At 35.6% G+C, this 16,377-nt stretch overlaps 1 pseudogene; it reads left to right on the top strand.

The window, feature by feature from the left end:
• The window catches only part of LOC122747401, a 122,255-nt pseudogene that overhangs the window by 33,044 nt on the left and 72,834 nt on the right, over positions 1-16,377 (top strand).

Genomic DNA, 16,377 nt, shown 5'->3' with positions numbered 1-16,377 from the left:
CCTCAGGGTTGTTGTGAGGATCAAATTAGAAATTTGTAAAGCACTTAACACAGTTCCTGGTACATAAATACTAGCTAATAAAATTTTCAACATTTAGGTCAACAGGTTACAGTTTAGCTTTGACTCTTCCTCCAGAGATGAATCATGTTCTCTCTTCATAATGAAACACATTTAACATATACAGATCTGCCTGGTTGGATGTAATTTTATCACCCTTCAGACTTTTCAAAAGGATGTAGAAATTAAACCAGTTCTTGTGATCTCTGAGGGTTGAATTTCTTTAGACTTCATCATATTTATAGGCCAAAAGCTGCATTGCTGCTTTCATTTCTCTGCAGTCTGACTTCCTGAATTCTCTGCTTTCTTTTATTTTTTAAATAATTCATTTTGTTTTCAATTTCTTCAGTCCCAAAACTAAATTTGATTTAGGACATTCAGGATTTGCATAAAAGAAGCCTAAAAATAGTCTATGACAAAATGATTGACTTGTATTTTGTGTTTTGTCCACTTCTAGCTGCCATGCTGGTATCACTTCTATTCTTATCACCCTCAAAAAGCTTCTAAAATTGTTTCACCACCTTTGCCACAATACCTGTTATGCCAGCTGAAATAAGAAAGGTAATCAGTCATACACACATTGTCTCATGCTAGAGGTAAACATATTGGGAAATAACTCTTTTTAAAAAAAAAATGCTGAAAAATTTCAATCATGGCTGCCTCTGAAGTCTCTGTATTTCCCATGGGCTAGCATTGTGTTAGGCATGCAGTAAAGGCTCAATTAATTTTTGCTGGACTTCTGATAAAAACAGGTATGCTATTTTTTGAAGAGTGTCCTCTGAGGAAGGATTGCAGAATGATTTTCCCTAATTCTATAAGCTTGATGATCTAGAAACTCTCGGGGCAGAGGGACACTCTATCAATGCATATCAGCAAATAATTTACATCTTTTAGACATATACAGTTTCCTCAGGTACTGAGTTAACATGATTTACCCATATTCATCCAGTCATTATGCACTAGAATCAAGACTCAAATACAAGTATTTTTTACTTTGAGGTCATCTTTTAATACTATCACCAAAAAACACTATATATTATTAATATTAACTAGATATTTACATAGCATTTTGAGGACTATAAAATACATGGACCCCCTCCTTTAACTTGATCCTCAAACAATTCTGTGAGGAAAGAACTAGGTACATCTAGCCATCTATATGGCACAGTGGATAAGGCACTGGATTTAAAGTTAGGAAGATCTGAATTCAAATCAGCCTCAGACACTTTCTAAATGTGACCTCTTTTTTTTTTCCAGTTTGTTATTGTTATCATTATTCAGTCTTTTCACTTGTGTCCAACTCTTAATGACCCTATTTGGAGAGTGGTTTTCCATTTCCTTCACAAGCTCATTTTATAGATGAGGAAATTGAGGCAAACATAGTTAAGTGATTTGCCCAGGGTCACATAGCCAGGAAGTATCTGATACCAGATTTGACTAACAAAGATGAATCTTTCTGATTCCAGTTCTGACACTCTATCCAATGCCTCATCTATAAAATGGAGATAATAAGACTACCTACCTCCCAGGGCTTTGAGGCTCAAATCATAATTTCTTTCTTTCTTTCTTTCTTTCTTTCTTTCTTTCTTTCTTTCTTTCTTTCTTTCTTTCTTTCTTTCTTTCTTTCTTTCTTTCTTTCTTTCTTTCTTTCTTCTTTCTTCCTTCCTTCCTTCCTTCCTTCCTTCCTTCCTTCCTTCCTTCCTTCCTTCCTTCCTTCCTTCCTTCCTTCCTTCCTCTCTTCTTTCTTTCTTTCTTTTCTTCTTTTTTTCTTTGTCAGACAATGAGGGTTGTGACTTGCCTAGGGTCACACAGATAGTAAGTGTGTGAAGTGTCTAAGGCCGGATTTGAACTCAGGTGCTCCTGAATCCAGGGCTAGTTCTTTATCCACTGTACCGCCTAGCTGCCCCTCAAATCATAAACTTTTAAAGTGCTTTGCAAAACTTAAAGTATTCTAAACATGCTAGCTGTTACTAATACTATCATAGTCATGCAATTTTAGAGATGAGAAAACTGCAACTGAGAAAAGTCACAAAACTGGTGAGTGCCAGAGGCAGGATTTGAAACATAATCCATCTTCACTTCAACTGCAGTGTTAATTCATTCCACTATACATGTGCTAATGATTTCATTTTATAAATTTTGTATATGTCTTTCCTAGGGAATACATTTAATGGGAATGAAAGAAAGTCAGTTAGGTGGATTTAATTTTCCTGCTAACTGAAGGAAGAAGCTTTTTAAAAGGCCACAGTCATATCATATTAGGCTTTTTCTATTCAGGTTACTCATTGTCCTTAAAATATTTTAGTGAAATAGAAGAAACTGAGGCCAGGAATTGCTATAAGCAATCTGACAAAAATTCTTTAGATAGCTAGTGGAAAAAAGCAGGTCAACGATTTCTTTGTCCATCATTAGACTTTTGAATAAATACTTTAATGTTCTTTTGAATCAACCTGGTACAGTATAACGAATGTAACATTTTAAGACAGATTTTAGTTCCAATCTTTATGTTAATTACAACTGTTATGCCTTTAGACAAGTCTTTAACTTGTCTTGGTCTCAGTTTGCTCAACAATATAATAAAGGAAGTTAGAGTACATGACCTCTGTAGTTCCTTTCATTTCAAGATATAGTATTTTGATTTGCATCTCAGATACTTTGCAGCATAATTGCTCCAAATGAAAGTAAAGCTTTAAAAAATGTTACCATAATTTGGGCACCCTATAGGCATCACTTAGATGTATTATTTCTAATAAGCTTTATCCAACATGATCCTTAATAAGTATCATGCTGTCCTTACAAGTTCATTGTGGTTTGGGACTAGATGCATTCATTTATTCATCTATCCATCCATTTATTCATTCATTACCTAAATAATAAATTTCTCTATCAATATGTACTACCAGTAGGAAGAATAGTATTTAGCATAAGTATATGCACATATATGCATATATTCATGTGTTTCTATAAATAGATTGACAAATAGATATTTGGATATAATGGCACCTTCTCCACATTCAAGAATTCCAAAATCCCCCTTTGTGGCAATAACCTAGTGAATTCTATACTTCTTCTTCTACCTTCCCTAACAAAGACATATCCTTTTTCCATAATATAAACTTCAATAATTTCACCATGTAAGTCTGTCTCAGGCTATTTTCAGTATACTGTTTTTTTTCTCTTCCCCATATTGATTCTTTGATGAATCAGGTCAACTCTACATTGTCCTGCTCTTTTGAATTCCTAACCCCATTATTTTGCTTATCACACCCTGTCAAACTTCAGCCTTATATGAGTGCCACTATTCAGTTCTGAGCTCTTACACATATGCTGCTAACCATAGGGAGAGGAAATCATGGCATCCATTCTGACTGGGTCCACTTCAAATTAGTTTAGAAAACCTTCAATTGGGCCCTCACTGTTTCTAGGCAATACTTCCATCCTTGCCTTATTAACTCACTATCCCAAACTCCCCACCAACTCTTCCAATTTTTTTCATCCCATTCAACAACCCATGGTTCCTTTTTCCTCAGTCTCTAAGCTGAAAACATTTGATCATTATCTAGCTAGTATGTTCCATAGGAAATTGAACCCCATGTCATCCAGTTAAAAGCTATGATAAAAATCCAAAGGAAATTTGTAAAACAAACTTATATCAAAATTATTGATACATTGAGTTAATGATTGAAAATGAAAGCCAAGACATTAAGGTGATACTGGGCGTCAAAGCAGTGTAGTAACAAAACATATTAATTAACCTAAGGAAAAATATATATATTAAAGAGCCTTGATAGCCAAATCAATTGGAGAAAATCTCTAAAGAAGAAATATTGGAAAATTTCTTATCATCTTATCACTTGTACGCTCAAAATTATACCCAAACAATAGTTCAAATTAGATCAGATATAAATGAAAAAGCTTGTGTATCTTTTTTTTTTTTTGAGATATTTTATTTTTTTCCGTTACATGTAAAGATAGTTCTCAACTTTTGTTTATACATGCTTTACAATTTCAGATTTTTTCTCCCTCCCTCCCTCCCCCTCCCTCCCCCCTCCCCTAGACAGCAGGTAATCTGATATATGTTATATCTATATATATCTATACATATACATATAGATATATATATACACACACATATATATACACATAATAACATTAATCCTATTTCTGCATTAATCCTGTTACAAGAGAAAGAATCAGAGCAGTGATGCAAAACCTCAAAATAGAAAAAAAAAAAACAACAGCACCCAAAACAAAAGAACTAATATGGTTCAATCAGCATCTATACTCCACAGTTCTTTCTTTCTTTTTTTTTCTTGGATTTGGAGATCCTCTTCTATCATGAGTTCCCTGGAACTCTTCTGTACCATTGCATTGGTGAGAAGAATATAGTCCATCACAGTAGGTCAACACTCAATGTTGATGATACTGTGTACAATGTTCTTCTGGTTCTGCTCATCTCACTCATCATCAGCTCACGTAGACCCTCCAGGTTTCTCTGAACTCTTCCTGCTCATCATTTCTTACAGCACAATAGTATTCCATTCTATTTCATATACACAACTTGTCCAGCCCATTCCCCAATTGATGGGCACCCCCTCAACTTCAATTCCTTGCTACCACGTAAAGAGCAGCTATAATATTTTTGTACATGTGGGTCCCTTTCCCCCTCCATGATTTCTTTGGGCAAAGACCTAAAAGTGGGATTGCTGGGTCAAAGGGTATGCACAGCTTTATCGCCCTTTGGGCATAATTCCAAATTGCTCTCCAGAATGGTTGGATCAGCTCACAGCTCCACAACAATGCATTAGTGTTCCAATTTTCCCACAGCCTCTCCAACATTTATTATCTTCCTTTTTTGTCATTTAGCCAATCTAATAGGTGTCAGGTGGTACCTCAGAGTTGTTTTAATTTGCATCTCTCTAATCATTAGAGATTTAGAGCATTTTTTCATATGGGAATAGATAGCTTTGGTTTCTTCATCAGAAAACTGCCTGTTCATATCCTTTGACCATTTCTCAATTGGGGAATGACTTGGATTCTTATAAATTTGATTTATTCCCTATATATTTTAGAGATGAGGCTTTATCAGAAGCACTGGCCTCAAAAATTGTTTCCCAGCTTTCTGCCTCCCTTCCATTTTGGATGCAATTGCTTCTGTTTGTACAAAAAATTTTTTAATTTAATATAATCAAAATCAGCCACTTTGCATTTTATAATATACTCTATCTCATGTTTGGTCAAAAACTGTTCTCCTTTCCAAAGATCTGATAGGTACACTAGTCCTTATCTCTCCTAATTTACCTATGGTATCACCTCTTATGTCTAAATCATGTATCCATTTTGGGACCTTATTTTAGGTATACGGTGTAAGGATGTATGGTCTAGAGCCTAATTCCCTGCCATACTATCTTCCAGTTTTCCCAGCAGTTTTTGTCAAATACTGATTCCTATCCCAGAAGCTGGTAGTCTTTGGGTTTATCACACACGACATTACTAGGGTCATTATACTACTGCATTTCCTGAGCCTAGCCTATTCCATTGATCTACCACTCTATTTTTTAGCCAGTACCAGATAGTTTTGATGACTGCCGCTTTATAGCAAAGCTCCAGGTTTGGTACCGCTAACCCACCTTCCTGTGAATTTTTTTTTCATTATTTCCCTGGATATTCTTGATTTTTTGTTTTTCCAGATGAATTTTGTTATTATTTTTTCTAGCTGTATAAAATAATTTTTAGGTAGCCTGATTGGTATGGCACTGAATAAGTAAATTAATTTAGGCAGTATTGTCATTTTTACTATATTAGCTCTGCCTATCCATGAGCAATTGATATCTTTCCAATTATTTAGATCTGATTTGATTTGTGTGAAGAGTGTTTGGTAGTTGTGTTCATAGAGTTCCTGGGTTTGTCTTGGCAAGTAGACTCCCAAGTATTTTATATTACCTACCGTTACTTTAAATGGAATTTCTCTTTCTATCTCTTGCTGCTGGACTTTGTTGGTCATGTATAGAAATGCTGATGATTTATGTGGATTTATTTTATATCCTGCTACTTTGCTAAAGTTGTTAATTGTTTCAAGTAATTTTTGACTTGATTCTCGAGGATTCCTTAAGTATAACCATCAGTATCATCTGCAAAGAGTGATAGTTTTGTTTTCCTCCTTGCCTATTCTAATTCCTTTAATTCCTTTCTCTTCTCTGATTGCTTAAAGCTAACATTTCTAGGACAATATTAAATAATAGGGGGTGATAATGGACATCCCTGTTTCACCCTGATCTATTGGGAAGGCCTCTAATTTATCTCCATTGCATATAATACTTGCTGATGGCTTTAGGTAGATACTGTTATCTATTCTAAGGAAAGCTCCCCCTATTCCTAAACTCTCTAGTGTTTTTATTAGGAATGGGTGCTGTACTTTGTCAAAAGCTTTCTCTGCATCGATTGAGATAATCATATGATTTTGGTTGTTTTCTTATTGATGTGGTTGATTATGTTAATAGTTTTCCTAATGTTGAACCAGCCCTGCATTCCTGGTATAAATCCACCTGGTCATAGTGTATTATCCTGGTGATCACTTGCTGAATCTCCTGCTAATATCTTATTTAAGATTTTAGCATCAATATTCATTAGGAGATTGGTCTATAATTTCTTTCTCTGTTTTTGCTTTGCCTGGTTTTGGTATCACCACCCATATTTGTGTCATAAAACGAATTTGGTAGAAACTCCTTCTCACCTATTTTTTCCAAATAATTTGTATAATATTGGAATTAATTGTTTCCTTTAAATGTTTGGTAAAATTCACCCGTAAACCCATCTGGCCCTGGGATTTTTTCTAGGGAGTTCATTAATAGCTTGTTCAATTTCTTTTTCTAATATGGGTTTATTTAAGGATTTATGTCCTCTTCAGTTAACCTGGGCAGTTTGTATTTTTGTAAATATTCATCCATTTCATTAGATTGTCAAATTTATTGGCATACAGTTGGACAAAATATTTCCTAATTATGCTTTAATTTCCACTTCATTGGTGGTAACATCACCCTTTTCATTTTTGATACTGGGTAATTTGGTTTCTTCTTTCTTTTTTTAATCAAATTAACAGTATTTATCTATTTATTGGTTTTTTTCATAAAACCAGCTCTTAGTTTATTGATTAGTTCTATAGTTTTTTTGCTTTCAATCTTATTGATTTCTCCTTTAATTTCAGGATCTCTAATTTAGTGGTCTAATTGGGGATTTCTATTTGTTCTTTTTCTAGCTTTTTAAGTTGCCATGCCCAATTCATTAATCTCCTCTTTCTCTTTTTTATTCATGTAAGCATTTAGAGCTATATATTTTCCCCTACGCACTGCTTTGGGCTGCATCCCATAGATTTTGGTATGTGTCTCATTATTGTCATTCTCTTGGATAAAGTTATTGATTGTTTCTATGATTTCTTGTTTGGCCCATTCATTCTTTAGAATGAAATTATTTAGTTTCCAATTGATTTTCATTCTACTTTTCCCTGGCTCTTCTTCATGTAATTTTTATGCATCATGATCTGAGAAGGATGCATTTACTATTTCTGCCTTTCTACATTTGACTATGATGTTTTTGTGCCCTAGTACATGGTCAATTTTTGAAAATGTGCCATGTACTGCTGCGAAAAAAGGTATATTCCTTTTCTATCCCTCATTCAATTTGCTCCAGACATCTATCATGTCTAACTTTTCTAGTAATCTATTCACATCCTTTTTCACTTCTTTCTTATTATTTTTTGGCTAGATTTATCTAATTCTGAGAGGGGGGAGATTCAGATCCCCCACTAGTATAGTATTACTATCTAATTCCTCTTGTAACGTCATTTAACTTCCCTCTAAGAACTTGGATGCTATACCACTTGGCGCATACATATTCAATATTGATATTACTTCATTATCTATAGTACCTTTAAGTAAGATGTAATTTCCTTCCTTATCTCTTTTAATGAGATGTATTTTTGCCTGCCACTTTGTCTGAGATAAGGATTGCTACCCCTGCCTTTTTTACTTTAGCTGAGGCATAATATATTCTGACTCCAGCCTTTTACCTTTTACTCTGTGTGTATCTCTCTGCTTCAAATGTGTTTCTTGTAAACAGCATATTGGTAGGGTTCTGGTTTTTAATCCACTCTGCAATTCGCTTGCCGTTTTATAGCAGAGTTTCATCCATTCACATTCACAGTTATTATTACTGACTGTCTATTCCCGTCCATTCTATTTACCCCCTTTGTACTTTCCCCCCTTCTTTCACCCTATTCCTCCTCACCGACGTTTTACTGTCTTACCCCTGCCTCCCCTGATCTGCCTCCCTTTTTATCACCCCCCTCTCTTTCTTTAACCCTTTTCTCCCTTGCTTTTGTCCTCCCTTCTCAGTCCCCCCCCTTTCACCTTCACCCTTTTGTTTCCCTAAAGAGTGAGTTAAGTTTCTTTATCCCAATGAACGATATGTTATTCCCTCTTTGAGTCAAAGTCTAAGAGAATAGGGTTGAAACCATGTTCCCCCCTCCTTTTTTTTCCCTCTATTATAATAGGTTTTTTTCCACCTCTTCATATGATATAATTCATCCCATTCCACCTCCCCTTTCCTCTCCTCCCCATAGACTCTCCTTTTTATCTCCTTAATTCTTTGTATCATCACACTCAAAGACAATTTATATTATACCCTCTATATAAAGTCCTTCTCTCTGCCCAAATACATTTACAGTTCTTATAGAGTTATGAGTATTATCTTCCTGTGTAGGGATATAAACAGTTGTAACCTAATAGGGTAACTTTTTTTTTCCCCTCTGTTTACCTTTTAAAACTTCTCTTGAGTCTTGTATGTTGAGATCAAATTTTCTATTCAGTTCTGGTCTTTTCACCAGAAAGATTGAAAGTCCCCAATGTCATTAATGTCCATCTTTTCCCCTGAAAGAAAATGCACATTTTTGCTGGGTAATAGATTCTCGGCTGCAATCCAATCTCCTTGCCTTCCGGAATATCATATTCCAAGCCTTGCGGTCCTTTAATGTGGAAGCTGCCGAGGTCGCTGAGCAATCCTGACTGTGGCTCCATGATATTTAAATTGCTTCTTTCTGGCTGCTTGCGAGTATTTTCTCCTTCACCTGATAATTCTGGAATTTGGCTACAATATTCCTTGGAGTTTTCCTTTGGGGTCTCTTTCAGGAGGTTGATCGATGGTTTCTTTCAATGATGATTTTATCCTCCTGATTCTATGATATCAGGGCAGTTCTCCTTAATAATTTCCTGGAATATGGTATCTAGATTCTTTTTCTGGTCATGGCTTTCAGGCAGTCCATGATTCTCAAATTGTCTCTCCTCGATCTGTTTTCCAGATCAGTTGTCCTTTTCCAATGAGGTATTTCACATTTTCTTCTATTTTTTCATTTTTTTTATTCTGCTTGACCGATTCTTGGGTGTCTCATGGATTCCTTTTCTTCCAACTGTCCCACTTTAATTTTTAAGGCATTGTTTCTTCAGTGAGATTATGCACCTTTTTTTCCATTTGGCTAAGTGAATTTTTTAAGGTATTGTTTTCTTCAGTGAGATTATGTACCTTTTTTTCCATTTGGCTAAGTGAATTTTTTAAGGTATTGTTTTCTTCAGTGAGATTATGCAGCTTTTTTTCCATTTGGCCAAGTGAATTTTTTAAGGCTTTGTTTTCTTCAGCTTCCTTTTCTAAGCTGCTGATTCTTTTTTCATAGTTTTTTTGTGTTGCTTTCATTTCTCTCCCCATTTTTTCTTCTACCTCTTGCAATTGATTTTTAAAATCCTTTTTGAGCTCTTCCAGGAAGGCTTTTTGTTCTTGCGACCAATTCACCTTCCCTTGTGAGGCTTCAGATGTAGACAATTTGAGGCTATTGTCCTCATCTGAGTTTGTGTTGGCTTCTTCCCTATTGATACAGAAGCTCTCAATGGAGAGGGCTCTTTTTTGCTTCTTACTCATTATTGCAGCTTATTTATTTATTCTTTAAGTTGAGGTCTGCTCTGGGGGCACCAGGGTCCCTGTTTTGGGCTTCTTGTGCAGGTGTATAGGTGCTGTGTGACCGGGCTTTTACTCTGAGGCCTTTATGGTGTGTGGAGATCCCCTGTCCTGCACTTCCTGTCTGATTGTGCTCGGCCAGCCAGGTGCCAGACCCCGGCGTCTGATCCCGCCGTTCGTGGCCCTCTCGGCCGGTGCAGGTAAGTTTTTCCACTGTCCTTCTTGGCCACCAGATTTTTGAACCAGGTTCCGGGAGCCTCAGTTGTTCGGCTGTGACGCGCAGCTCCTGCTGATTTGCCCCGACCCCCTCGGCACTGGGTTGCTGCCCTGCGCTGGGCCTCCCTTTTGCCCGAGTCAGACCGACCTTTTCCTGAAGTCTTCTAAATTATCTCTGGTTGGAGGACTGTGTCTCTCTGTCTCTTTGCAGGTTCTGTAGTTTCAGAATCCGTCCAGAGGCTTGATTTAATGTTCGTTTTGAGGGAACAGAAGGAGAGCTCAGGCAGCTTGCTGCTTCCTCTCCGCCATCTTCCTTGTGTATCTTTAATGTAATGAATAATAAATAAGTCATACCAAAGTAAATAAATGAAACTAATTTATCTGCAAAACTGGAAAGTAGTGTACTCAGATAATGGCCAAATACTTCATAGCTGCACAAATATTTCCAACAGGACACTTTACCAGTTTCCTCCCTAATGTAAAGATGTCATATTTCTCAACTGAGGTATACTTTATTACCAAAAATGATAATATGAGTAGTCTTTCCAAATATAGACAAATTTCATTTTCATTTAGCCCCAAGTTTAAATTTCTTTATGTTCAGCACCAAAAAATAGAAACTGAAGGTTTTGAGCTTAAATTCAGAGATCAAATCAAATTATTACTAGCCAGAGAATGCACTAGCTGACTTAAGAACATGACATAGGCTTATATCAAAACTCACTCCTACATCCCATTCCGCCTTCCTATCTCCAGTACTCTAGAAACCCTGTCTCTAGGTCATAGAATTCTTTATGGAATTCATATAATGAAGAAGAAGATTAAACTCAGAAAAAAAAAATCTCAAGGATATTGGATGTAACAGGAAAACAGTAATGACAGGATAATATGGCATGCAAACTTAGTAAAAAAAATTCAGATATTATGAATACTGAAAATGAAGGAAAATGTTCCAACACTTAATTAGAAAGATAGCTGTAGATGTTGAGAACATGAAACCACAAAATATTTTCCTGAGTAGTTTAAAAGATAAATGAGAATTATGAGAGTAGAATTTAAGTCCAGAACAGAAAATGTAGTGGAGCAGAATTTTAAAAATATAGAGAACAAATGAATCCCAAATGGCAAGCCTCACCAAAGAAATGAAAGAGAGCAAAATAGATGGGATTGCAAATATACTTAAGTGAATGATAATCTAAGGAAGAGAAGAGAAAAATAATAACATTAAAAGAAAATATGCTCATTATACAAGCATAACGTGGATCTCAAACAGGATGTTAACTTACGGCTCCCAGAGGAACATGAAAGGTCAAAAATATTATCACTATAATGAAGTAAATAATAGAAGAGAACTGCCCTGAACTTCTGAATGGAGAAAATAAATCTTAAATTGGAAGAATTTATAGAATGCTTTTGGAAGGAAAGCAAACAAAGCTCTAAATTTCAAGAGACTTAGAAGATAAATTTTAAAAATTCAGTTAAGAAACAAGTCTGCAAGCCATTAGAAGAAAGACCTTAATATACAAAGGAAACAACCTCAAAAACAACAACAACAACAACAACAACAGCAACAATAAAAACAATAACAACAACCTGAAACTAATCCTCATACTAGAAAAATGAGGAGGCAATGGAATGTATGTTTTGAATAGCACGAGAGTTCGAATGCAGCTCAGGGTGAGTTACCCCTACAAATCTCCGCCCAATCAACATGGAAAAAAGGATATAATTCAATAATAAAAAGTTTGAAACATTTTTTAAAGAGAACAAGAAATGAAGAGTAGTTACCTCTTGAACACCTCAATCACGCAGAAATACAGGAAGAGTGAATATATGCAGACAGTAGTAGCAATGACAACACATAATCAAATCAAATACTTCTTTTTTAATGTAGACAAGGAAACAGAGATTAAAGTGGAAAATTGGAAAGGCATCAGTGAATAGATAGATGAGTCATTATGGACAGAACTTAACAATGCCCTATCCACAAGTGAATGCTTCTTTTTTGGAAATACATTATATTATGGGAAGATAGATAAATGGAGGAAAGAGCAGTAGGGTATAGAAAGGAGTAAGTGATATCAAATCAAACATTAACAGTGAGGGAAAGGTGAACTCTGTGGTCTCACAAAGAGAAGAAACTAAAAGCAGTGGATGAGAAAGCAAGGGTAAAGGACTGAAAAGGGATGGAGAGGAAGCAGAACTTATTTTGAAAGTGGGGAGGGGATTCCACTGACAAATGCTCTTATTGGTGAAGGAAGATGATGTCCCTCAGAGTCTAGTATTTTTGGATGGGATGTTCAAACCTCTGAGGACAAATAGAACCTGAAGAAGAGTATGGACCCAGGGAGGAGATTTATTGGCAAATGGAGGAGGGCGGAGGGTCAAAAAGAGAAGGTGTAGGTCACTGGTGTGTGGGTGCCTTACCATTGGGACAGTGTCCTCTCTGCCCTCTGCAATAATTGACATTATTCTGAGAATAAAGCGCAATAAAAAGGAGAATCCATGGGACAAATCCTGCAAAGCACTGGCAAAAAAGTCCTAGAAATCAGAACCTAAAATGGATACCTTGACATCTTTGATTGTATGAAAAATATGGAAAACAGAAAGAGTCCAAATTATTATATGGGCAGTGAACCAGAAAATGAGAGTCTCAAGTAAAGAGAAAGACAAGATGGATAATGAAGGGTGAAAAAAAAATCCTGTTTGTGGAAGAGATGCAAAAATGAATTATAAAAAATCTAATGAATCATATTGAAGGACAGAGAGGAAAGGGGAATCTATCTGATTAATCAGGGGAAAAAAGAGGGGGGAATACATAAAAAAGAATAAAAGCAGATGAGAGGAACTAATAAGCAAAACCAAAAGGAAATGGGGAACAAATCAGAAGAAGAGATCTGGAATGAGGATAAGAGAGCTAATAAGACCAAGGTCACCATAAAATAAAGAGAATAAAGTAAGGTAACTGAGGAATATAATCCTGTGTTCACAGCAGAAGGCTAGATGAGGGGGTAAAATACAAATTTATTTTTATTTTTTTTTAGTGAGGCAATGGAGTTAACTGACGTGCCCAGGGGCACACAGCTAGTAAGTGTTAAGTGTCTGAGATGGATTTGAACTCAGGTCCTCCTGACTCCTGGGCTGGTGCTCTATCCACTGAGCCATCTAGCTGCCCCAATCTAATTTCTTAAAACTTTAAAATGTGAATGGATTAAATGACAAATTAAAAAAAAGTGACAGATTAGATAGAAAAAACTCTACAATCTATTGCTTGTAAGAAACACATTTAAAAAACAAAGATATACATGGAATAAAACTGAAGGGATAGAAAAAAATACTTATATGTATCAACTGAATTTAAAAGAAAAGCAGTTGATATAATGCTGTCAACCAAGTAAAAAAGAGACAATTAAGAATAAAAAGATAAACCATGAAATAACATAATACTGAAAAGAACCATTACCAAAAAAGCAACACAGTAACAAACTCATAAACTGGGGCAGCTAGATGGTGCACTGGTTAAAGCAACGGCCCTGGAATTCAGGAGTACCTGAGTTCAAATCGGCCTCAACACTTGACACTTACTAGCTGTGTGACCCTGGGCAAGTCACTAACCCCCTATTGCCTGCCAAAAAAAATAAATAAAATAAACTCATAAACTCCAAATGCCTGAACATATAAATTCATAAATGATATTATCTGAGCTAACAGAAGACCTGGATGGCAACAAAATAGGGCAAAGACTTTGAAAATCCTTCTCTCAATTTTAAATGAGTCTAATAATAGATTAAAGAAAAAAAGTACAACCAAACTAATTGCTAGAGTAACTATATAAAAGATGCATGCCAACATCTAAATGAGGCAGCAAAATAATATACATGTTTCTCGGCACCATATGGAACTTTTACGGAAATTGGCTATATACTAGGGTATACAAATGTTAAAAGAACTCCTTTATAGATCAAAATGCAGAGTAGAAATCGGTTAAGGGACCACAAACAAAGGATACAAACCCAGATGCATACTTAATGATGAAGCTTAAATGATGAGTGGTTCAAAGAACAAGTCATAGAAAGAATGAAAAATTATATATCTATATACATACACACACATATATATACATATATAATAGCTTTTCTAAGGTTAAATATAATACATAATTTTGTTAATAGATATGTTGTTTCATCATTATATGGAAATATATTATATATAACATTATATATCATATAATTATATATTACATATGTGTGTATATATCTCTATATGGATCATCTATCTCTCTGTCTACCTACCTATCTATCTATCTATCTAAAATGATGGAACAACACAAAAATTTTCTGAGGTCCAGCTAAAGTAATCCTCAGGGGGGAAAATTATAGTTTACTAATCATATATTAACCAAATGGAAAAAAAAATTAGTGAACTGAGTATGCCTTTTTTAAACACTAGAAAATCAACAAATAAACCCACAAATAAACACACAACAGGAGGTATTAAAATTAGAGGGGAGATAGATTAATTAGAGGCAAAAACATAGACTTATACATAAAAATAAAAGCTGTCCCTTTTAAATGAATAATAAAATTGAAAAACCGTTTGTTATCTGATTAAAGAGTACAAAAATCAATAAAATAGCAAAAGAACAAGGTAAAATAATAGCAATTCCAGAAGAAAAAAGAATAATCAAAACAGATTATGCACAATTATTTGGTAACATAACTGAGAATAAAAAAGGAGAGGAACTTTCAAAAATATAAATACCCAAACTATCAGGAGACCAATTACAGATCTTAACACAATCTCAGAAAAGAAAATAAATCTAATTCTAAAGATACTACCAAACACGGGAGGGGACAAACAAACACTGAACCTAATGGAATCACAGGAGTATTATATCAACTTTAAAAGAACAGTTAGTACCCATACTTCACAAATTATCTTAAAAATTGAGGGGAAAGGGACAGCTAGGTGGTGAAGTGGATAAGGCACTGGCCCTGGATTCAGGAGGACCTGAGTTCAAATCCAGCCTCAGACACTTGACACTTACTAGCTGTGTGACCCTGGGCAAGTTGCTTAATGCTCATTGCCCCACAGAAAAGAAAAAAAAAATTGAAGGGAAAAAACATACTAGAATAATTTGTATGAGATAAGTAATACCAAAACCAGGGAAAGACAAAATACATAAAGGAAACTGTAGGGAAATATATTAATGAATATTGACTAAAATTTTTAAACAAGTCCCATCAAACAGATTATGATAATATTATCCAAGAAATCTTACATTATGATCAAGTGAAATTTATACCAGGGATTCAATTGTGGATCAAAATTAGACAAAGAATCATTGTAATTAATTATACTAAAATGCAAACCACATGATCATCTTAAAGATGAAGAAAAAAAAAGTCTTTGCCAAATACAGGCACCTGATCAGGACTAGAGCCAAGATGTCTGAAAAACGACAGCAACCCACCTGAGCTCTCCCAGAAATCCCTCCAAATACTTTTAAATAATGCCGTAAAATATTCCTGGATTGACAGAACCCACAAAAGGCCAGGTACAATAATTGTACAGCTAAAAACAACTTAGAAGGTTGATGGGAAATATTTGTCACACCAGCATGAGAGTGGAGCACAGTCCAGTTCAGGCTATAACAGTGCAGACCCAGTTTCAGCAAACCAGGAACAGGCCCTGGGAGCCACTGAGTCATCAGCAGCAGCCACTGCTGAAGCTCTCAGCCCAAAGGTGGTAAGGGGTTCAAACAATTGGTCAGAAGGATATTACACGGGTCTCTTTGCTAGTTCTGAGGCAGGACTCTGTTACTTTGTTCATATTCAGATCCCACTTGTAGTGCTGGGATAGTAGGGGGAGTATCATGGAAAGGAGGAGCACTAGAACACCAGAACTTATGACCACAGTGGAGCAGGTACTATCATCACAGTTGCATGGTAGTGTGAGAATTGGAATACCACCTGCCCCCTGCTGGAGAGATACTATAGGGAAACCCCACCATGACAAGAAGTTTGATGAGGACAAATCAGGTAGTCTTTAGCTTCTGGAAGCTGGCTAGCTTGCATTTGTAGACCTGACTGTTAGTTCTGTCAA

This window comes from Dromiciops gliroides, chromosome 3, assembly GCF_019393635.1.
Source record: "Dromiciops gliroides isolate mDroGli1 chromosome 3, mDroGli1.pri, whole genome shotgun sequence".
Taxonomy (NCBI): domain Eukaryota; kingdom Metazoa; phylum Chordata; class Mammalia; order Microbiotheria; family Microbiotheriidae; genus Dromiciops; species Dromiciops gliroides.
The sequence above is the reverse complement of the archived record's forward strand: the minus strand, read 5'-3'. Positions and strand labels throughout refer to the sequence as shown.